General features: G+C 37.6%; 1 protein-coding gene across 1 annotated transcript in view; it reads right to left on the bottom strand.

Moving 5' to 3' along the window:
* The window catches only part of AGTR1 (angiotensin II receptor type 1), a 43883-nt gene extending 20873 nt beyond the window's left edge, over nucleotides 1-23010 (bottom strand). Inside the window, exons 1-2 of the mRNA XM_019439096.2 lie at nucleotides 22759-23010; nucleotides 13523-13607 (exon numbers count right to left, since the gene is read on the bottom strand). The gene's annotated coding sequence lies outside the window, so the exon portion shown is untranslated. The remainder of the gene's footprint in view (nucleotides 1-13522; nucleotides 13608-22758) is intronic.
* Nucleotides 23011-24385: the final 1375 nt, after the last annotated feature.

Genomic DNA, 24385 nt, shown 5'->3' on the forward strand with positions numbered 1-24385 from the left:
TCTGTTAGACTCTATCATCCATCCATCTAGCTATCTATCTAGTTGTAGTTTTAGGTAAGAAGATAAGTCTCTGTTACTCTATCTTGATTGGAAGCAGAAGTTTCTGGGTTTGAGTTTTGACCCTACATCTTGTACGCTATTTGATTTTGGAAGAATGCTCAACCTCTTCCTCTTCTTTGTCTATTTATGACATGACGATAATAATATAATGATTAACCAATGGAATTCTATAGGGGAGAATATGTCATAGTCTATGAGATTAGGCAAAGGAGTATCTGTCCATACACTGAAAGTGAACTTAAAAAACAAAACAAAGCAAAAAAACACCTCAGTGGGATGAACTTTCTCTCTAGCACAAATCACCTGAACCTTTTTCTCTTGCCCGAACACTTGCCTTATTTTTTGCCCTCACTCCAACTTAATGACCCTGCCCTTTATCTTGCAGACCTACTGGTAAGGGGTCTAAAGGCCAAAAGGCAACATGACTCCTCTGAGAACCCATGGGTCAAAAAACAGGTTTATCTGAAACATTTTGCCAAAACTACACCACCATATAATTATAGTACCATTAAGAGAGTCTGTGTAATTTGTGGTTAAAAAATTGATTTTTTTTCTTATTTCACATTAAAGTAATCACCAAATTCCTGTGAAGTAAAATGCATAAGTATAAATTGAGAACATCTGCCCACAATTATAAATATGTAGAACTCATTCAGCTTATGATCAGTATGTTGACATTTGAAAAGAAAGTGATTTTTTTTAAAGAAAAGATATCTTTTTCTGACATATTAAAATTCCAACTCAGTAAAGTAATGTGAGGAAATAATAAAATTGTATGGTTTTCTTTATTGCATGTTTATTTAGGCCAAACCAGTATGAGGCAGCTAGATTAATTACTTTTTTTTACCGTTAAGTACTGTACATAGTTAATTATTTCATCTAAGTCATGTCTGAGCCAAACCTGTGAATTACTGTTCATGCAGGGCAATGATGATAATTTATGTACTCCCTCCATGCTATGGCTTGTTAGTATATTATTTTTGATTTGAAACTAGATGTTAAAAGTTTGCAAGAGGCTTTTAAAGACTACTCTGTGACATAAGTTCTAAAATTATGGATTTCAAAATTAAGGTTGACAACATGCTATAATAGGAAGTTATTTAGATGATGGAATTATAATACATTCTGTCTGAAAAATATATTTTCCTGTTTTCTGCTCTGATCTGTTGACTCTTATGGTTTCAGCTTGTGCTTTTTTTTCTGCCTGATTTTATGATCTAGATATTACGTTGGGCCCTTAGTAGTTTTTCAACATGCACAAAACCTGATCTCATCCACTGTCCCAATATAGCTAATCAGATATTTAACTGTGGCTACATGTGCCCAGTGACTACCAGTGCTTAGAAAGGTGCCCATAACCACCAAGAACCGACTGAGCTAAACAGATGACATGGAATCCATTTTTAAAATGTATGATCATCTTTATGAAACTTGAGTAACAGGTTCCCAGTGATAATTGTACATAGTCAAGTGAAAGAGAACTTTAAAAAGTTTTATAAATTCAAAAATTAATTTTTAACAGATGCCATTAAAGTAAAAAAAAGATAAAGCATCAGTAAAAATAAAAAGTATAATTAAAAAAAAATAAAGAGAGATGTTATAAAGTCTCCTTGCTACTCCCAGAATAGTTCTGGATGAGCCACATTAGCACCACTGGGAGTTCACCAGGAAAGCCATCTCAGGTTCCATCCACCCCTACTGAGCCAGAATCTGCATTTCAACAAGATTCTGCAGGTGATTTGTGCATTTATTCAAGTTTGAGAAACCTAGTCTAGAGGGACCTTTAAGCTTGTGCATGGGTCCAGTACTTTGCCCTTCACGTAGACTGGAGAGCACCCCAATCAGTGAGCCCATTCCAGTGGAGTGTGGCTGCCCTTGAAGAGACCTGGGAACATCAAGGTAAGTTTCAGTTGTGTGAGGGTTTCTTGCATTTTCATGGGAACTTTAGAGGAAGAAGAGTCCCAGTGAGCAAAACTGTGTACCAAGGAAAAGCAATCTTTTTCACATGACACAAATATCTGTCAGGGCCATTCATATAAGAAATGAATTGTATGTTAATCTTTTAGAGGAAAATCAATACCAATCCAGACTTTTTGCTGGGACTTTGGTGGGAAGGTCCTTGCTTATTTTAGGAGAACCAAGGAGCACCGATGAGGATGGAAGGTGCCTCACGTTCCCTTGGAGCTATGCTTACCTTTTTATTGTTTGTGTGAAATATATGAATTTCATGAGTAATTTTACCTACTAGCTGTTTGTTTTCTCCTCAAAATGCCTGCACTTGCCTTGCAATTTCCTTTCCTTGCAGAGGCTTTCAAACTGTTCAACCACTAGAGGTCTGTATTACCTATTTGAAAAATCATACCCAACTGGCTGAACAGTTCAGTTCTCAATTTCAGTATATGTTTCTATTTTTTAAACTTTAAAATCTTTTTAAGACATAACACCTGGGAATTAAAAAATCACAACATTTTAGGAAATGAAGGGGAAAACCTAATAGGAACCCTTCCATTTGGAAGGGTATTGAGTCTCCCCCGCTATTTCTAATAGACAGCTGAGCACACCTTCATACTCTGAAACTCAGAACTCCATGGCCAGTCACAAATCAGAGGAACACCATTTATTTTCTGCAAAATAGTTTCCCTGATTTATTTGAAGATGTCCGTGTTTTGTAACTTTAAATTTTAAAGCATTTATTTTTCTCTTTCAACAAAAGTTATTCTCAGATTTAAGACACTGATTTTACATCTTTTATGAAGGTTTTGAAAATAAGATTTTCTTTTATTGGTCACCTGAGATTAGATGAAGAATTAATGTTCTTTCAGACTTACTTGATAAAGTTCTGCTGCAATCTTCTAAACTAACACATCAGCCTGGGTTTGCATGGTTCAAGCTGTAATAGAGGTGATGACTGTTAGTGGTACCTAGTGCAGATTGGGTCCCCCAGGTTTTCACTGTGTTCCATGTTTACCCAGGGATTTTCACTAGAATAGCCCATTTGGGTCTGCCCTCTGCCAGTAGCAGTACAGGCTCTGAACCTTCCAGAAATCTAAAAATGAGGTGTCCTGTTTACAAGACACCTGATTAATAACAGTAAAACCTTTCCATAGCCTCATAGAGCAGGCCTCCTGAAACAGAGCGCATTCATATATTCACATATTTAAATGGAGTGGTTGAAAATATTACAGACATAAAAGCTGTAATTTACAGTGTATTGCACCAGGGGTTTGGGATTCTGATGCTAGATTTTCATAGCTTCTAATTATGTCTACATTTGGAGTAAGTGGCTACATTTGTTGCCAGGCAAGGTGTAATGCTAAGAGGCTCCCTTCTTTTAAAAGGCATTATTGCATAATGTTCCTGGCCTGCACTGCTTCCAGAAGCATAAGCAGGTCTAGTGTGGCTTCTCTCTCAGTCTGTCACTTTATTAAAACACAACAATTTGCAAGTGTTATTTAGCAGATCAGCTGGGTTCATTTCAAAGGCTAATATTTAACAGGGAGGGAAATAACCCATCCCAATCCTTTTAAAAAGTATTTTCTGTGTATTCTTAGGCAAATTGCCTAGTGTCTTACATAGATCTCAAAGCTAGGATTCAAGGATAATTTTAGTAATGTCTTACCCTGCTTGCCAACATAATTCAAATGATCGATTCGATAGCAGAAGGAATCTAATTCACAGAGCACTCATTTGTACTACAGACCACATTATTTAAAGTAGTTAAATTTTTCTTCATTTCCTGTTGCATTTCTGTGTATGGCTGGTGGCATGTGAATTCACAATTAATTTCCTCACTGAAATGTGACAGAAAAATATCTGCTTTACCTTGTCTTCAGCATTCCTGTCAGAGCTTTGGACTCTCCTATTCAATATGATGCTAGCTTAAACAGGCACCTGGTATCACTATAAACAAATATTGACACGGTGTTCACTTATATACATATATGTAAAAAAAAGTGCTGATGGTGTAGCAGTTAATTAAAAGCAACAGCAGGAAGAACTCAGCCTCTGGAGAATTTGATGAGTTACATCTGGGAAAAAAATGGTCAGAACCAGGGTGTTGGAGTCAGTCCCAAATTCCAGTTCTGTTCCTGACATTGGTTAGCAAAGCGGGCCCCTTAGGCTCAGTGTCTGTGAAGAAATGAAGCCAATAAGACCACCTGGCCTATGGGGTTTGTTTGTTGGAGGATTAAGTAACAAAATGCGGATGAAGTGCGTGACCCAGTGCCTGATCCAGTAAGTGTCCAGTTAATGGATGTTAACTATTATTTTCTCTGCTTCTTTGGGTCCACATTTATAAAATAGCAATGTAAGACTATGGCAACAATCATAGTTATCTCTTAAGTGTTGCTGTGAGAAGTAAGATTATATACATGAAATAGTACCTGGCATGGTTGCTTCCCCAAACTGGTCTCCCAAAGTTTTCACCCATAAAACTAAATTGCAAGTTGGGAGAATTTCAAGGATGATTCATTCCTGAATTTGAGACTTTTTTTTTTTTTTTTACTTTTTTGAGTGAGAAGATTTGTCATTTAGATTCTTTTAAGTTTTACTTACTTTTTCTGATCTGGATGATGACTTAAATTTGTGAGCCTACCAGATTTAGAAGATAAAATACTTCATTGAAACAATAGTTAACTAGAGACAGGAATTATTTTCAGGGAAGTTAAAAAACTGAAATTAAGAATCTGTTCAACCTCAGGGAATGGAAAGCAAAAACATGATGGTGCTTAAAATACTGTTTTCAAACCTTTCATTATTCTGGCCCTAGCAATTGAGGAAACTTTGTTTTCCCCTAAATGCTGTATAGTAAGTATCTCCTTTCAGGAGAGAAATCTGTGGGAGAGGGATTTGATGGAAGCTGTGACTAACTAGCTTTTTATTAGGGACCGAATACTGATTAAATTACAGGCATTATTTTAACTCAACTTGTCTTCCCGATACTATTGGGATTTAGAATTAGAATTGCTGTATTTTGCAATGAGTGCTGAAGAGAACAAAGACCAGCTACTGACATACAACTGAAAAGGTTTTTCTCAGCAAAGGACTAGACTTGGCAGTTTGGCCTTTATGCAGCGATTTCCAAGGACACACTGGAGTTACAAAAGAGGTACATGCTTTCTGAAATCAGAGGCACTCACCTGGGCAGAAGTCCACATCAGTTCAAACTGACTTTCATGTTTTTGTGTGAGAAAAGGAAAACCTCTCATTTAAAGTTATGTATTGGATATTCTTAAAATGTTCTAGTTCCTTGCCAGGCTGATTTTATGGGATGTCATTGACACGAGGGGTACTGGGAAATAAATTCCTGTACTGTTATAAATGAATAACTATCTGTACTATTAACTAGCCTTAGGACCTGAAATTATACCAGAAGTTCTTTTTGGATCATATTTCAGTTTAGAGAGCCAGCCACACATCAGCAGTTAAGGACTGAACCCCCATATCTTTCTGTCAACTCAGCACCACCCCGTTTCCAGGAACCTCCTGAAATTACCGCCACTTTGGAAATCAAATCATCATTTCCACTTCTGAGTACATACCCTAAAACTCTCCACATGTGCAGGAGAATATACAAAAACATTCACTGTAGCGTTGTTAACCAGCCATTGAGTACTGCTTTTTTAGAATAAAGGAAGTTGCATTTTTTTTTTTTTTTTCTCATTCTGGTCATGATCACTTTAATTTATTACTCTTGGGGAAGTCTCTAATGGAGACCTATGGAGCAGCTGGCCCATTTGGGAGAAGCGTGACATCAGAGATGCTTGTCTCTTCCTTGGCTTCATCTGCTAGAAATAGTAACTAAGTCCTTTGCCTATGCTGGTAGGAGAGGAGCTGTAGAAAATCAGATTAGCAGGAAAGAAACTATTAGTCTTCATTTTCTTGTTTCCAACCTGCAAATACAGATTGTTAAATACACTTGTTCCCTAATGCTCATTAGGAAATCTTGAAGAATAGCCGGACAGGAAAAAAGCATGGGGATTATGAGCAAACAATACCACTAAAATATAATGCAAAGTCAGGATCGTTGCTTCTCATTCAGACGATCTTACATGTTTAAGATTGGTTGAATTTGAAATTTTCCATTAAATAATTTCATACCTAGTTATATGTAGAGTAATGTCACATTTACAATCCCAAATGTATCTTTTTATTCAGAGTTTTCTTTTTGTTGGACTTGAAGATAAAATAGCTGAAATGGGATAATCAATATATGAAATCATTTTACATCTGGTAGTATCCCTAGGACTCGTTAAGTTCACTGGTGTTAAGTTCACTGGAATATTTGTTTGCCTAAGAATGCAGAGCTTTTACTAAAAATAATCTAACGGCAATGTTGTGTAGCCCCAACTCTTTATTGCTTGAGGAGTTTTACTTTCAGAGACAATGGATTACAGGTTAGTGATAGGCAAAGCATTTTTGGAGTATACCAAAGGCCCCAAACATATCATTTGGGTGTCCAGGAGGAAGTGACATTAAATACAGGATTTTAATATTTAGAGTTTGAGTTATAGCCATAGAACCATCCACTGGGGATTGAATCATAGACCTGACTTCTTGTAAGATTAAAATCTTCGATTTTGGAAACATTTTACTACATTTCAAAGTATGTTGTCTTTAAACCATTTAGGTTTAATCATTTGTTTCTTCTCTTGTAGCATCCATTCTTAATGTCTCTGGTTTTTACCTATTAGTCCTGCTAGCCTTTGATAACTTGATCTCCCTTTTGTTATCCATTCTTCTTTTGTGGTTTCTAAGAATATTGGCCTGTTTGCTGTGCCTTGAACTTGCTGGTGTCGTACTGCCAAGGCCTTTGCTTTTGCTTTATGCTTTGCTTCTGCCTAGAAGAGTCCTTCCCCAGATGTCCATAGAGTTCCTTCCTTCTTACTATAAGGAGGCTTTCTCTAAATATCCTTTTAAAACTGCACTTTCCCCTCTCATTTCTAGCTCTAGTCTCCATTTTATGCAACATATTGCATATTTTACTTGATTGTTTTTCTGTGTACATGCACTAGAATGTAAGTTCTGTGAGGCCAGGGGTTTTTGTCTTCTGTTCACACTTTGTCTTCAGGGCTGAGAACAGGGACTGGCACGTGGGTATCCAACAAAACTACTTATTAAATGAATCACAGCAGATTATGTTGCAAACTGCAACCCTAAATAGGAATAAATTATATTTAATTAATTCTCATTCAGAAGGATTCTTATGGTCATGACATTTGATATTTTTATTTTATTTAAAATTTTTTTAATGTTTGCTTTTTTTTTTTTTTTTTTTTTTTAGAGAGAGAGACAGAGATAGAGCACTAGCAGGGGAGGGGCAGAGAGAGGGAGACACAGAATCCAAGGCAGGCTCCAGGCTCTGAGTTGTCAGCACAGAGCCCAACGCAGGGCTCAAACCCACAAACCGTAAGATCATGACCTGAACCGAAATAGGATGCTTAACCGACCGAGCCCCTGATATTTTTATTTTAGAGTCAGAGGAAAGAAACTTTACGATTAACCAATACCCATTCAATAATATGTAAGATCACAATAGTTGTAAACTGAAATGTCATCAGGATTTGGGCAGCTAAATAAATGTGTGAAGCACCCTATCAGGGAATGATGGGGTCTGTGATAAACAAGAGAGTTTATATACTGTCCTTCTTAAAGGCATTTGGATTTGAAAGAGAAATTTAAAACACAGCACTACCTGAAGGAAACGTATCTACCTGTGGTTTCAAAGGCCCGCTTCAGCTGTCAGTATGTGGCTGACAGGACCATGAAGACATTTTCTAAGTCACACTGTTTTTGAACTGCGTTTTAACTATATATTCAGGTTTGGGTATGTGCCTGACTCCACATCAGGACAGAAATACTCAACTGATCAAATCTAATTACATTTGCTTCCCAACTAAATTGTGTATCACCTTCCCCTCTTGTGAGAGATATGGCCCCTCTTGGGTCCTCAGCATCTGATTATTGCAAACCTAATTGATTTGCGACATTTCATTAATAAAGTTAACTAAAACTAATTATACATATTGAATAAAAGTTTCCTGTGAAATGAATTATTCTATTTAGCTTAAGGGTTCTTAATTGGCAGAATGAATTGCTGAGGAGGACTGCAGAATTGGTTTCTCTTGGGATCTTTATATCTATCTATATCTAAAAAATATATATGTATATGTATATTTATATAAACTTAACCGATATGGGTTGATGGATAGTGACACCATAGAAAATAAAAACAGAAAAAAATTGATAAAATGTGAAAATTAAAGATGTCAGACATATTCCTAAGAAGATAAAAATCATAAAATAGGTTACATAGATCTCTTCCTTTTAAGATGTTAAATTAGGTCTGTTAAACTTGTCATATATCTTAAAGAAGCTAAAATAAATCTTTTAAAAATATTTATTTATTTTTGAGAGCGCGAGAGACAGAGAGTGTGTGAGTGGAGGAGGAGCAGAGAGGGGGAGACCCAGAATCTGAAGCAGGCTCCAGGCTCTGAGCTGTCAGTACAGATCCCAGTGTGGGGTTCAAACTCGGGAAGAGCGAGATCATGACCTGAACCAAAGTAGGATGCTTAACCGACTGAGCCACCCAGGCGCCCCTAAAATAAAAATTTTTAATTTATTGACATTTATTGTTTTATTCATAATTATGAATCTTCCTTCACTTATTTGGTACATATTCTATTTCTTACTCTTTAATTCAGATGGCATGTTCTATCTAACTCACCCATCTAATTAAGTCTACATTCTAGCAGAAATCCAGGGGTTGCTTACTACTACTTCAGTTATCCCAAAGCAAGCTGATGTGCTGTGGGCAGTACTTCTCACAAATAGGGCCGTTTCCAAAGCTCCTTAATTGTTCAGCTGTATACAGATAAACATGTTCTATGTAAAATGAAGACTAGCATTCTTGGTTTAGAGATGAATAAAGTACGTCTGGTCCATTAGTGTTATATGTATCACATAAGAAGCTGTTGTCATTACCGACTTGAATTTGCATTGCTTTCACATTGCCAAAACATGTTGGACTTTTGGCTTTACATCGCTGAGACAATTGTTTTATCCTCCTGCTCTGGACACTGACCATACTAGAGGGACCAGAAGCAGTGAAATGCCTATCTTGTTCTTCCTCTTTGACTTGGGAGCATCGCTGAGGAGCCAAGGTTCAGGGTCTATGTCAAGAGACAGCCTTTACCCACAGCCTGGTTTTATCTACAGCAGCTCTGTTTGCTTTCCGTAGTGACCCATACTGTGTATAGAAGTATTTTGGCCTTGCCTGGATGAGAGGAGGAGGAAGGCTGCTCCTGATTGGATTTTGGGCTTGAAATATGACATTGTTCCTGTCGTCCCAGGGCCCCCAGCATTTGTTTGAATTCTGGAAAGGTGCCAAAGACATAGTCCCAGATAACTGGTTACATTCTACCAGGTCTGTGCTTTATTATTACATTTCTAAGATATCCCACACCTTTCTGAAATTAAAAAAAAAAAATTCCTATATGTATAAATCTTGTTAAAAGCCTTTTTAAAAAAATGTTTATTTATTTTGAGAGAGAGAGAGAGAGAGAGAGAGAGAGAGAGAGAGAACGAGGGAGGGAGGAGCACAGAGGGAGGGAGAGAGAGAATCCCAAACAGGCTCCCTGCTCACAGCACAGAGCCTGACATGGGGCTAAATCTCACAAACCCATGAGATCATGACCTGAGCCGAAATCAAGAGTTGGACACTGACTGAACCATCCAGGTGCCTCTAAATCTTAAAAGTCTTAAAAGGAATGACTAGTTGAAGGGGAAGGATGACAATTTTTTGGTACTAATCAAAAGTTCTCCCTGCCAGCAAAATAGCCTCTACATTTAGATGCTAATTCTCTGAGTTCTTTTAATTATTGTTATCTACAAAAAAACTTTTTTAATGTTTATTTTTCAAGGAGAGAGAGACAGAGCGTGAGTGGGGGAAGGGCAGAGAGAGAGGGAGACACAGAATCTGAAGCAGGCTCCAGGCTCTGGGCTGTCAGACAAAGCCCAATGTGGGGCTTGAACTCACGGGCTGTGAGATCATGACCTGAGCTGAAGTTGGACGCTTAACCGACTGAGCCACCCAGGCACCCCTGAGCTCTTTTAATTATTAAAAATAGTAACAGTAATCCAAATGTGAGTCTCCTACCTAGTCAGTTAGGTGCTAAGCATATCTAGTTCTATTTTTTTTCAAGCTTAGGAACAGTGTTTCTATACATATATTGTAAATAATAGGTTATTTGGAGTAAACCTGTTACTCTATAAAGAAACCTTTTTTTGTTTATTTATTGAAAGAACCACCCCTCAAATGGCTACCCTTTACTTTGCCTTTTTTCATTGCTAAGACTCTAGGATTCATACTTGATAATTCCAAACTGGGTGCAAATTTCTATTATATATGCTTTTATTGAAAAATAATATTAAATGTGTAAAGGGAATATAGTGTGGATATTTAAATGCTTATCTCACAGTTAGTTATATAGCTGTTTCAAATCCTTGATGCTTCGATGACTCAAAGACAAAGTTGTTTTTAATTTTTTGCCTTGTGTAACACACAATCATTAGTCCAGGAACCAAATGTAATTGAACTACTAGGTATAAGTTTCTAGAAAGTAATTGAGACTGACATTTTAATAATGGGATCATATTAGTGGAAAAATGGTGACTAAGAACTTTAAGAATATACTATAATGGGGTGGTTACATTAATTAAAAACTGAAAACAAACTACTCTTCTCTGTGATACATATAATTTGGAAATAAAAATAGGGACTTCTAATACCTTGTACATTTCTATAAAAAGAGAAGAAAAGAAATAAGTGGTCTAATACTTATTTTTCTTGACTCTCCAATTTCTTAAAATATGTGAAGTCAGCTGTAGTTAGGTCAGTACAAATGAGACATATCTATTGCTGCAGGAAAAACAAACCTCACAGAATATACAGAATAAAAAAAATATGGGTCATTAAGATGACCCTACATCTTTTCTAGTTTTCTTTACTTGGAGTTGTCAATGATGCGGGTAAAGAACCCAACAGCTGTATATTATTAGTTCAGTATAATTACATGTACCTCTTCTCACGATTTTTAAGAAAACCAAGAACTTCTAACTTTAGAAGAGTACATAAGATACTTAATCCCATGTATCTTAATACACAAATAAATAAGAACAAGAGAAAGTTACTGCGAGAACTATATACCAGATACCCTGCAACTGAGAAAATTAGAATTTAAAAAATACTTTAAAATTTCCAAATAAGTTTAAAAGAGCATAACAATTGCTTACCAAGTAGCAGTGGAAGAGTCCACTGTGTTGTTAGTACTATCAATAGAATACTATCCAATAGAACTTTCTATGATGATAGAAATGTTGTAAATCTGTGCTGTCCACTAGAGTAACCACTGGCTGCATGTATCTACTGGAATTCTTGAAATATGCCTAGGACAACTGAGGAACTGAATTTTTAGTGTCATTGTATTATATAGTTAATTTACATTTACACTTGAGTAGCCACACATGACACAGGAATACCACACTGGATAGTGCAGGCCTACGGATTTTAAGCCACGGAATATGGTCTTTATTGATTCTTTTAAATGTCCTGGTTTTCCCCATTTGTCCTAAGTAGATTTCAACTTAAATTCTTTTGGTCCTATAAAACAAGCCCTGAAATGCTGTTTACACATTACTGGTTTAAATCAATAAGAGATCAGAGTTCTCTGGTCGTAAGTTGGTAAAAGAGACATTGCAATGTTCAGAAGGTCCTTCTGAACACACCTTTTGCATTTCAGTATAGTGCCCATGGATGGCATGGGGCCTTGGAGATTGTTTTACAGGAAACCCAAAGCAAAGTTTTGGCAGTTAGTGGCCAAATTGGTATAGCATCAGTTCTTTAGCAAACAAAAAATAACTTAGAATTAAGCATGTTTTGCTTATTCATCTGAAACTAAAAGTTTGAAAAAGTTAATTTTATGGAGGGTTTTTTTCCCCCACTGTTTTGTTATTTGTAAGCAAAAAAAATCATATTTATTTTGCTATAAATGTGTGAATGTTAGAAAGCGGGGGCTTCCAAAACACAGGAGAAGGGAGGCTGTTATATAGAAATTTCTATCAGGAACTCCCCTGGATTACTGTCTTGCTTCTTCTGTTACAAGGTTGATGGCATATTATGGACAAAGAGTTTCTTCTGTTCAGTACTCTTAGGATGTAAAATAAAGCTTCCTATCTTAGTGCCTTTCTAATTAGGACATACATTTCAGTGTACTTTTCCCAGAGCTGGATTTTTACTGAAAACATGTACAGCCCAGCTTTCTAAGCTTATCTGTACCTCAAAAACAAAAACAGAACAAAACAAAACAAAATGAAAAATCCCTAAAACCTAAAGATTTCCAGTGGCAGAACTCTGTAGAATGTACCCATTTTTGTCACCAAGATTAAAGCAGTCCTCAATAGTTTCCTAACTCCACCATGGAGTGCCTTCTAGCAACTGTTTCCTCCTTGCCAATGAAACAAAGAAGAATAAAATCAACATTTGTCTACCCACCCACTACTTATCCTATCTATCTTCTGCTTTGATAAAATATAATCCCAAGATATTCAGAAGGAGATAAGCTACTCGTTTCATTCTCCCTGGAGGGACTAGGGGATGTCTTCCCTGTTAATTTAGGAAGTTGAGGGCTTGTTCCTTGAGCTGAGTTTTTGTCAGGAGAAAAAAGGCTTTTGATCTGGAAAATCCAGGAGTCTTTTTATGAAAAATATCAGGCAGGGCCATGTGACAGGAAATGGATGGACAGAGCAGTCCCTGATTACTCATGCTGCCCTCTCAGGTTCTGACTGTAATGCCCAGCTGCATGATTCATACCTACCAGAGGGCTAGGCTATGTGGGGATTAAAGGGTACCTTGTCTCCAACTCCACATTGCCCTTTTCCCTATATCTTACTGGAGTAAGGGCAACTTTCATGAAAATAAGACTGAGAGACATCTGGATTTTCTGAAGGTGAGCAGGTCAAGTTTTAAGGTTTATGTTCTTTGGACATATGGTCTTTGGGCATGGCTTTTGGAAGTGAGTGCTTCACAGAGCCCCATTGGGTGGCTGAGGAGAGAATACAATCTCCTGTTTCTCTTAAAGCCCTACATAGTGTGAAGAGTACCGTTCAGAGCAATCCATCCGTGGCCACAAGGAGATCCTTGCCGAGGGGTTGCAGATCTCTCATATGGTTTATATTAATACATGAATATCTTGGTAATATTCTAACATGGTTTACCTTTAAAATCATATAAATATATGCTCTTAGGCTGCATATAAGGAATGAGATTAAGAGTGGAATTTCATTTTTTTCTGCATCCTCTGTTTCTGTCACTAGACAATGATATATGTGACTTGTGCTGCCTCCACTATTGACACATTAGAGAAAACAACCGCCCAATACCGTGCTATAAGTGTAAGACATTTACCTGGATGCAGAACTTCTAGGATGGCTTCAGTGTCTTATTCAGATGAAAACTCGGCCATTTTAGACCAATTTACCATGTATTAAATCTGGAAAGACAAAAAGATTAATGTGATTCACTGAATATGGCCAGATTTTCATTTTTTAATTGACAGAGTAAGTATTAACACTACATCTTAAAAATGTTTTTGAAGGGAATGAAACCATCTGGTCCACATCGAGAATATATTTTTCCTTATGTAGAGTTAGGCCGTACTAAGTGGCAGTCTGTCGTGGGGTTACGTCCTCTTCCTGGTTGTAGTCAACGTCTTCCCTCATACCCTTGTAGATACTCACCGGAGAAGGAGAAAACGTGTTTTTGGGTAAAATAGTGCAATCTTATTCTAAGACACTTCTGTGGACATAGCTCCTAGTATAAGAAGTATCATAATAGATTAGATTTTTCGTTGTGAATCTACAGGTAAACTTTGATAAATGATCCTTTTTAATATAAACCTATATGAGTGTTATTTTACCATAATTTAAAAAATCTTCTTAAAAAGAGATCTTTTTTCTGTATTTCTGTTTTTATTTTTCATTGTAGTAATACATACATGTGGTTTAAATGTCAAGTTACAAAGGAGTGTAAAATCAAAGTACGTGTCTCCTAGCTGTCTGTAATGGTCTCTCTAGATGCACTTCCTAGAGATCCTTACTACTAATAGTTTCACGTGTATCCTTTTAAGACTTTTAAAAATGTATACACATGCATACAGATGTGTATATCCACGGTTTTTCATTTTACACCTCCTACTATTCTGTTGTGTGTGTTTTTTTTTTAACTTAACATGGCTAGATCTGTAATATATGCATAAATCTACCTTGTTTATTTTGATGACTACACAGTATTCATTGCACTGATTCATGATAATTTATTTAACCAGCCCCCTGTTAATGGATCTTAAGGTTTTCTTTTTTTAGTTTCTCATTTTGGCTGCTTAAAAACATGCGTCAATGATTCTATTTATATGTGTGCATTTTTTAAGTGGTATACCAGTAGAAAAGTTTCAAATGTGATTGTTAAAGCAAACTGCATACTCCAAGTTTTCGAAAGATACTTAAAAATGTCCTGTACAAAGGCCATACTAATTTTTGATACCCCAAATCTGGCTTTTATCAAATCTTAAATTTTTTTTGTCAGTCTTATAAATGAAAAGTACATATTTGTCCTGATTTGCATTTCTTTAGTTATAAATGAGGTTGAGCTTTTTCTGTTGTTGTTGTTTCCTTATTGTATGTAGTTACTCTTCTACTAGTTTGCCCATTAATGGCCTTTGCTTATTTATTTTTTTTTAAGTTTATTTATTTTGAGAGATGGGAGAGCGGGGAGGAGCAAAGAGAAAGGGAGAGAGAGAAATCCAAGCGGCTGTGTGTGCAGTCAGCGTTCCTGAGTGGAAATCAAACCTTAACTGACTGAACCACCCACACACCTGGGTTTTGCTTATTTCTTAGTTGGGCTGTTCATTGCTTCTCATGTTAAAGAGCTCACGTTCTATTCAGGAAACTGGCATTTTACATGTAATGTGTGGCAAGTAGCTTTCTCAAGTTCCTGTTTCTCTTTTGACTTTGTTTATGGGTCCTTTTTACCATATGATATTTTAATTTTCTTATGTAGCCAAATTAAGCAATATTTGTCATTATGGATTTGGGGGACACTTTTCAGTAAGAATATTATTAAAGCTGAAAAGTTATTCAGGAAGACTATAGGTGTGGTGTAGGTTACCTTTTAAACCACAGTGTATACCAACTTTACTATAATGGTGTTATATGGAAGGATTTTGGCCTTAGAGAATCTCTTTTTATCCCTATATTTCAGTGGTTTTGTTGTTATAGCAAAAGAAATTTCCCATAAGATTATTTCTCTCTTAAAAATACTACCATGATATTAATTATCTAAATTCTTGTAGGGCACTAGTGTCCCTCAGGAAAAAAAAAATTAGAGAAAGTATCAGATTTACCAATTATCATTCTCTACACAGTTAATGGCAGTTGTCTAAAGATCTGAAATCTAGAGTGGGTTAGATTGAAAGTAGTAGTAATTCCGAGACAAACTGAAAGCACATACAAAAAAAAGGAAAGAAAAAAGTCACTTTTGATCTTAGCCTTGATCTTAATAACCCTCAAAAGCTTCTAAGATTTGTTATATATTTTTCCTAGTCTTATCTGGTTCACAGTGATGCAGACATTTAAAAAAATATATCGGTTATTTTAATCACAAATCAGTGCTAATAGAACTGTTTCCATTAGAATACCAATGACCCAAGTAAGGCCTTAATGGCAACTTGACAGTAATCTAAACACCCACACGCACACACTGGACCACACTCATGATTTGTGTTTTCATATTGCTCTATAGTGATTATCTTTCCTTGCCATTAAATATTATTAAATATGTAAAAATGGCTATATAATGTCACATCATATGGCTTAACCTAACAGAAATGTAAAAGAATAGATTTGTGTTCCTCTCAAAAATGTATTCTGTTAACTCAGTAGACCAAATGCCACAACACATTCAAGAAATCATTACGTAGGAATCACATCAGATTCTTTTCCATTCCTGATAAAGTGGCAGCAATTAACTGTGTGAAGGTTAAGGGCTGGGATCCATCATGGTACAACATGTTTTACGTGAAGTGACATCATTTGAATGGAAAGATTACTAAAGCTGGGTTAATGGAACATTCTTGTTCTAGCAGCATACTACACAGATTTAGAAACATGTAAAATACATTTAATTGGATATCGAGAAGAGTTTGGGTCAAAAAGTGAAGGGAATAATAAAAGTATAAATGTATAAAGTTTACTAGAAGAAATGCTGTGAGGTCATTCATTCATTCATTCATTCAATTTGTTTAGGAAAAAACCTGGTGCAGATTCTATGCAGCCCCAGTCACAAATATTTGGGCTCACTGAGACCAGCAGGACTGTAAAAGGTCATAAGACAGTCACTGCTGTATCATTTATCACTTATTAGCTTTAAGAAACTCTGCTGCTACATGCAGGATGTCTCCTGGGCACTACCGCCCCTCTAAGCCCCAGGTGCTTGGCATTATGGCAGCCTGGGTTGGTTGTGTCCTAAGCCTTAAGTTACAAATTAGACACTGTACTGTTAGGGCTGCTTAAAGTTCTCGATCTAAGCAGCTGGTGAAGTTCCATCTCCCAAGGATGTCCCTTTATCACTGAGAAAATTATAGCTGCTCAGTCCTGTTGACACACCTCTCCTCTCAAACGTGATCACAGGGAACCCAGACTCACTTCAGTCTTTTGACCAACATCAATGAGCCCCTGTCAGAACAACAGGCTTTTGGCCAAATCCAACTGACAGCTCTCAGAAAATCTACATGCACTGGGAGAAATCGTTCAGAGACTGAATCATCTGGGGAGTCACTGGCTTAACATAAGTCACCATTTGCTTGCAAACTGACTAGTAAGTAACTATATTCAACTAGTTTTGTGAACCATGCTTGTAGATAAGTGTTTATATTAAAAGCTGAAAGAGTGATATATAATTTGAGTTGGAAGGCTTAATAGTTTGTATACGTAGGGAATGACTTGTTCAAGAGAAAACATTTTTTATAGCATCAGAATACTCAAAGATAAAATGAGTAAATTATAGGTAAGTTATGAGAAAAACAGAGATATTGAATCTTAAGTTTTAAATAATGAGCTTTCATAATTTTAGTATTTATTTCCCACCTAAAGAAAGAATTTTTAGAATTCTCCATTATTTCACTTAAAGGTGAATATGACAGGCAAATGTTGCAACTAAAATAGAATAGATCTTATTTTTTCTATGAGGGAAACAGAACTTGATTTCAAATGATAATGTGAAATAAATTCTCAAATAATTAGTTGGCCTTAAAAAGCAGGCAGTGTAGTGTAGAGCAGACAGTGCGGCGTGGCAGGTAAGAGGACAGGAATCAAAATTCCTGTGTTTCAATCTTGACTCTACCAGTTACCATATTTGGGTGAGTTTCTTATCTTGTTATTACTCAGTATCCCAGCCTATAAAATGAGGATAAAGCAGTGATTATTTCATAGGGATGTTGTGAGGATTATATAAAAACAATATTAAAGGCTGAACATTGTGTCTGGCATATTATTATATGTGCTCAATAAATGTTAGCTTTATGTAAAAATGTTAATTTATTAAAAAGCCAATATAACCTCTAGGCAATTATTCCTAACAAGTCCTGGGTGCTGTATGCACACTTGGACTTCTCTAACTTCATTTTGCATTTGAATCACTTGGGGTTTTTGTTAAAAATGCAGATTTCAATGGGTCTGGGTGGAGTCAGAAAGTCTGCATTTCTCACAAGTTCCCACGTGTTGCCCACAAGGCTGGTCTTTGCCTTAACACCTGAGACAATGGTGGATGGTTGCTTCTAATTTATAATACAGTGGTTCTCAGTAGGGAAAATGGGAATAAGGGAAGTGTAGACAATATGTACAGATTTAAAATCCCAAGTGATTGTAATATGCTTGCCTTGCCTTTTCCCTATTGCCTAAAGAACCACTGATTTGCTATTTCAACTTCTATTTTGTTTCTCCATTTCTTACTCTATTCTCTACTTTCCCCCTTGCCATTATTGTTTTAGACTAAAAAAACAGTATTAATAATTCCCCAGTTACTAAGAATAAAGCATCAATTTCAAGCCATTTTATTGTGTATAATAGGATACTCTACTCAAATGAGATTAGACAAATGGTTTCTCTCTAATATATCTCTTCTAAACTATAGGGATCTGAAAAATATATTTTCCATAGCTTTAGCTGAAAACAAACAGACAACAAACAGGCAAGAAAGTGATGTGTGGAGTATTCAGTAATAGAATACAAAGATGAATTGGATGTGGTTCATAGTATCAAAGGAGGTATACTCCCATAAGGAAGGGAAAGTTGTGGTAGATATTATGGAAGTGGCTGAAATCAAACAGTGTGACCCCAGCATACGTTCTACCTGCTCTGAAAGGTAGGACAGAAGGAGGCTTATTTTTAAATGGCTTTCCACCCCAGTGGCACTAAGATGTTTGGAGAGACTCATAGCCAAATATATACTCAGTTTGACCAACATCTCTCTAGGGCCAAGACCATTTTTATACTTTCATGTGTTCGTAAGGATCTAACATCACTCAGATCCATAGTATTCCCTCTGTAAGTATCTTCTACATATAATTCTTTATTTCCCAAGTTGGATAAGAGGAGCTTTGATTAATATTAATTGGTAAATAGCTAAAGACATCTTAGAGAGCAAATTAGCAATCATAAACTCTCTTTAATAGTACACAAACATGTATTTGACTCCAATATTCCTACTCTGAAGTTAACCAAAGTATTAAATCCACTGATCTAAATAAGTTTTAACATAATTTGGTGAAGAATAAAACAGCTTATATGTGTATAAAAGGAACAAGAAATCACATAAAATTTCACCCCAACTGAAGGATTATTAATCTATAATTTTAAATTTTAAGGACATTTAGACCTAGGACTTTGAATATGAAGGCTCAATGTGATTAGGAAAAACAAAGCATACCCATTTCTTCACCCATTTTCTAAACTAGTAAATGTTAGAAAAATAATTAAATGTGATACTAGCAACACAATTTAAAATACTCTTAGATCTATGAAGGAAACTCTAATGATCATTTGCAAATTCTAGACATTTATTTCCACTTAAGACATTTGAATGATGCACCTATTTAGGAACCAGACAAATAAAATCTCTTTTAAACTGAGCTATAAGAATAACGTAAAATATAGCAGTCATACAATATTTACAGCATGTAGTGAATTCTATGTTAGTAAAATATTTGAAAGATGATTTTGTTTTTAATACTCAATGGAATCTTCTTCCCTTGTGACCATATGCTATGAAGAGAAGGAATCAAAAATCAGCAAAACTTTTAATGTTAATACAACTACTAATATCAAGATTCACTTATTTCCATTTCTATCACTGTTCTAGATATAAACTTTTGTTTTCTATTTCCACTTGTCAAATATCATTAAAATTATCACTGACTAATAAAACATTTGGCAAATTTATAGCTTTTTTTTTCTTTTTTTGATGTCATTTATTTTGGATGTGTTTTAGAGCTTTAAGAGGATAATGGTGGTCATTTGCCAGTTCAGTTAAATAGTACTTTAAATCCCTAACGGACTACTTGATTTAAGATGGTTTTATGTATTAAGCTATCAAAAAGTTGAATTTTGGTAGCTAAAATTCACATAATGAATAAAATATAAAATAATAGCTAAATTTAGGCTAGAAATGGAACAAAACTTACTTTTACTTATGGGAACTATGGCATACTATTTTAATAAGTACCTACATGACAAGATACACAAACCATGTAATCCAATGACTTTAGGCAGTTTTGTAAGGGAACCCTTAGACATAATTTGAAGAAAAATAATAGCACTTTCCAGTGGTAATGAATTTAATAGGTGATTTACCCGGTTTACTAGATAACCTGGGAGAAGAGCATTCCTAACCTGGCCTTGACTGCTTTGTCATAGTTTGCTGGTCTGGCTCTATATTTGTTTATTGCCACAGTGTGTCTTCAGGACAGCTTTCCAACCCTCACAACACTTGGATTTACGTCCAACAGCTAAGTAAAATTCCTAATTTGCTAGCTTACTTGGGAGACTCTCTGGCATAGCCCAGTCATGACTGAGTAAGGCAAAACACTAGGTAAACTAATGAGTGTGGGGCCAGAGGCCGGGAGCCTGCATCAGGCAGCCAAAACATGCAAGCATTATGGGACTGGTCTAGGTCCCTGTAACAAATTTGAAAACAAAACATAGCAAGTCCGTTATCTGTTTGAAAAGGACATGGAGATATTCACCATATGATTAAACTCTTAGTTTTAAATGCCTCTCAGCTAAGTATTTTACCTGGGCTTTTGTTAAGTAGCAGATTAAATTTTCTTTCATTTATTTTCCCTCTCGAATTGGGCAAATTATTAGTGATAGTAACAACAACAGTAATAAGCAGCAGCAACAGACCAAAAAATGCACACACACCCCCACACCCACACACTTCTTACCTCAAACTAGAACACACACACACACACACACACACACACACACACACACACGGCAAGAAACCTGAACAATCCGTAAATTTGCTTTTTTTTTTTTTTTTAACACAACCAGGGTTAGAGAATGACAGTAAAGATTTAAGCTCAGAACTCTTGAGATGGGGAGCATTGGCAAAGCAATGTAGTGACTGAAAGACATTTTATAAATCTCAAGGAAGGTAATTCTTTCTTTGGCATCAGTGGAACCAGTAGAAGAACACTAGGTTTCTTCTGAGTTGGATGATGGGGCAAGTGATTCAGTTTAAGATCAAAGAAGAGCCGAACCAGGAATCGAGGCTTCGGGATGGCCACAAAGAACAAGGAAGTCAGGAAAAAAAGGGAGAGACAGAGTAGATGACAGACTCGACACTCATAAATGTGAAACTTTAGCAAATGCTGAGACCTGGCAACTTAGGGTACACTCCCTGAGCTTTACACCACGTTATGGGAACTGCCAGCCATTATCAGGAGGGATGGACTTTTGGAGCCAGCGCTGGAAACCTAATGGTTTTCCAGAATAGGTAATATACCAGGAGAGTTATTTAGAGAGTTTTGAGGGTCCTAAGCATGGGCAAAAGGGTAATTATTTTAGACTACTATTTTTTAAGCAAATAAATAGGAAACAAAAGGAATCAAGGAATTTTATCACTGGAGGGAACCTTATGGTCAGGGACCTGAGGTTCAGGGTTGTGAAATAACTCTCCTGAAAGCAAGCAGCCAGTTAAGTGGGTCTCTCCATTCGCCGGCTTCCTGTGCTTCCCTGCCCCTGCACTGTCTGCCAGGAGGGTGGCAGAATCCACCACAGCCTGAGACAGATGACCTAGGTGGGGCCTTTAGAGCTAGGGAAACACTACAGGAGGCAGGGGAGCAGGCAGTTTCTTCGAGAAGACTTACAAAAGGGTTATAGCTAATGCTAAAGGAAATAAACACCCGGGGACCCAGGCCACTCAGATGGTGTCTATCAAGAGAATCATGTTGGGGATGAGGTACCTAATAGGAGAAACAAGTTGCTCAACAAAGTTATAAAACAGAACAGTGTGTGCCAGATTTCTTGCATCCTTCACTGTTACTTTCTCTTCTCTGAATGACACTAGACATAAATATAGCCAACTCCCAAATTTGATCCCAGGGGAAAATGAGCACCCAAACTTTTACTGAGAAGAGGAGGCTCGGAGGGCTCCAGTAGTGGGATTCTGATACACCGCCAGAAAACAAAGATTAGGTAAAGAAGCCCTAGATGGATACAATAACGGGGTTTCTACTGGGTGCCCAAAGACGATGGGGCAGGAGACACTTTGGGAAAGACTCGCTGAGGTCTTGGGGAGAAGTAGCAGGCTGGCGCTGTAGAGAGACTGGGCTGCACAGTTAAGAGAATTGGAGAATGGGGTGCTAGATAGGTGGTGTGGAGGGAAGGGGCCAACCAGAAGCTTCTCTTAAAATCGCGCCTCAGTTACAAATGTGGACTGACCAGGGCTATGGAGATTGGGGTGTCGAGACACCCCAGCTTCTCCCCCTCACCAATCTGATGAATCAGAGGGCACCTGGGGACACCTGAAGGTGGGACAGTTTGTCCCTGGTGGGGGCGGCGCACAGTACCAAGGACACACAGGGTTTGAGGGGAGGGGTGAGGGGAAGAAGAGCCATGCTGGGCGTTTCCTGGGAAGCAGAGGGGGAGGGTGGGACACTCTTAACTTCACCTTCGGAGTAGCGTAACTTTTAAATGGACGCCCCGCGGAGTTCTACCAGCTTCTTACTCAGGACACGGTTAAAGGACAAGAGTTAGCTAAAAGCCTCGGGAAGAAAGTTTATTTGGTTGGATCCCATTTCTGCAGATTTCTGGCTTGTAGTCGAAAGAGTCTGGTCAAATCAGAATGACCTTTTGGGGGCACGCAGCGAGCAATCTCAAATTGTTCCCTGCAACCCAGGCGCCCCTCACCTGATTTGGGGAAAGGCAGCCAGTTCCCGGTGGGCGCCGACCGGAACTGAGCTCTCTCTCTCCTTCGTCCCCGGGAGCCCACCAGCACAGCACCCGCGGTGAGGACACCTTGACAGGAAACTGACCAGCCCCGCCCCGCGGCCCCCGAATCTGCCTGGGCAGTCCTGGTCGACTTACCCGCGCCCGGGGCCCTGAGCTCACGTCGGACAGCGAGTTGGCAGCGCTGGTGCGGGGCTTCCGCCCGCGTCTTCCGCGTCCCGGCGGTGCGCCCTCACTCCCGGGGTTCGCTCGGGCTGCTCCCCATCAGTCACCGTCCCAGCCCGAAACAGATGCTCGCCGTGCCTGCCACCACTGCCTGGGGCCCTGGGCTGACAAGCGCGCTGGAATCGTCCGCGACGCGGCAGCTCTGAATTTATAGCGAGGGGCGTTGCTGCTCGGTAGGTTCCAGGGATGAGGCACTGTTTTGCATTCTCTCCTCCTCCGCCCCGCCCCTGGAGACCCTCTTGGCCCAACCCCCTCCCTCTCCAGATGCTGACGGAAGCGGGAGGATGCCACAGTCATCCCCAGTGTCACCTACCAGATCCCTGCGCACGAGGCTCGGAGCCCTGCGTTGGGGAGGGTCGCTAAATGGAAGAGAACTGGGGGTACAGGAGAAACAGTTCATGCCCGAGATAAATGTTTCCCTACTGTCTCTCTCTCTCTTTTTAACTTGGAAAACTTTTTAAGGACGAATTCGGGGACTTCTTTTTCCTGTGACTAACTCAAACTTTGACAATAGGGTTGTGGATCATAAATGCCATAGATTAATTTCAGGTTTACAGAGTGAAAGAGTGGACATTTATATCCTCCCATTGGGCATGCTATCAGAGTTGCATGTTTAAAACTGTAAAAATAGAAAAACTTGAAGAACAAAATATGACCAAATATTTAAGGAAGAATTAGTATAATTTCTTCACAAGCTATTCCAAAAAACAAAAGAGGATCATTTCCCAACTCATGCTATGAGGCCAGTATTGCCCTGATCCTAAAACCAGATAAGACATTAGGAAAAAAAGAAAACTCAAACAAATTATTTTTTATGAATGTAGATTCAAATCCTCAATAAAATCAACAAATCAAATCTAGTAACATATAAAAATACCCATGATCAGGTGAGATTTATCCCAGGACTGCAAGATGAGTTTACTGAAAATCAATTGAGGGACTGCATCATATCAATAGAATAAAGGACAAAAACCACGGGATCATCTTAATCAGAAGAAGCATTTGACAAAACTCATCACCCTTTCATGATAAAAATACTCAACAAACTAGGACTGGAAAGGAACTTTCTCAGTCTGTAAAGTCCACCTGTGAAAAACTAACATGATACTTAGTGGTGAAAACTGAATGTTTTTGTATCTAAGATCAAGAATAAGACAAGGATGTTGGTTCTCCTCACTTCTATTCACCATTGTTCTAGCCAGGGCAATTGGGCAAGAAAAATAAATAAAAGCCATCTATGTGAGAGTGGAAGTAAAAGTATTTTTATGTGCAAATGACATGATCTTATATTTAGAAAATCCTAAGGAATCAGTGAAAAAAAAAACTAGTAGAGCTAATAAGTTCAGCAAGGCTTTCAGATATAAGATCAATATACAAAATCAGTTGTGTTTCTGTGCACCAACAATGAACAATCCAAAAGTGAAATTAAGAAAAATTGCATTTACCACAGATCAGAAAAAATAAAATACTTAGGAATAATTTAACAAAAACGGTAGAAAACTTATATTCTAAAGACCGTAAGACATTGAAAAAAATTAAA

This window comes from Panthera pardus, unplaced genomic scaffold (assembly GCF_024362965.1).
Source record: "Panthera pardus isolate Hobbes unplaced genomic scaffold, ASM2436296v1 HiC_scaffold_16, whole genome shotgun sequence".
In the NCBI taxonomy this organism is placed as follows: Eukaryota; Metazoa; Chordata; class Mammalia; order Carnivora; family Felidae; genus Panthera; species Panthera pardus.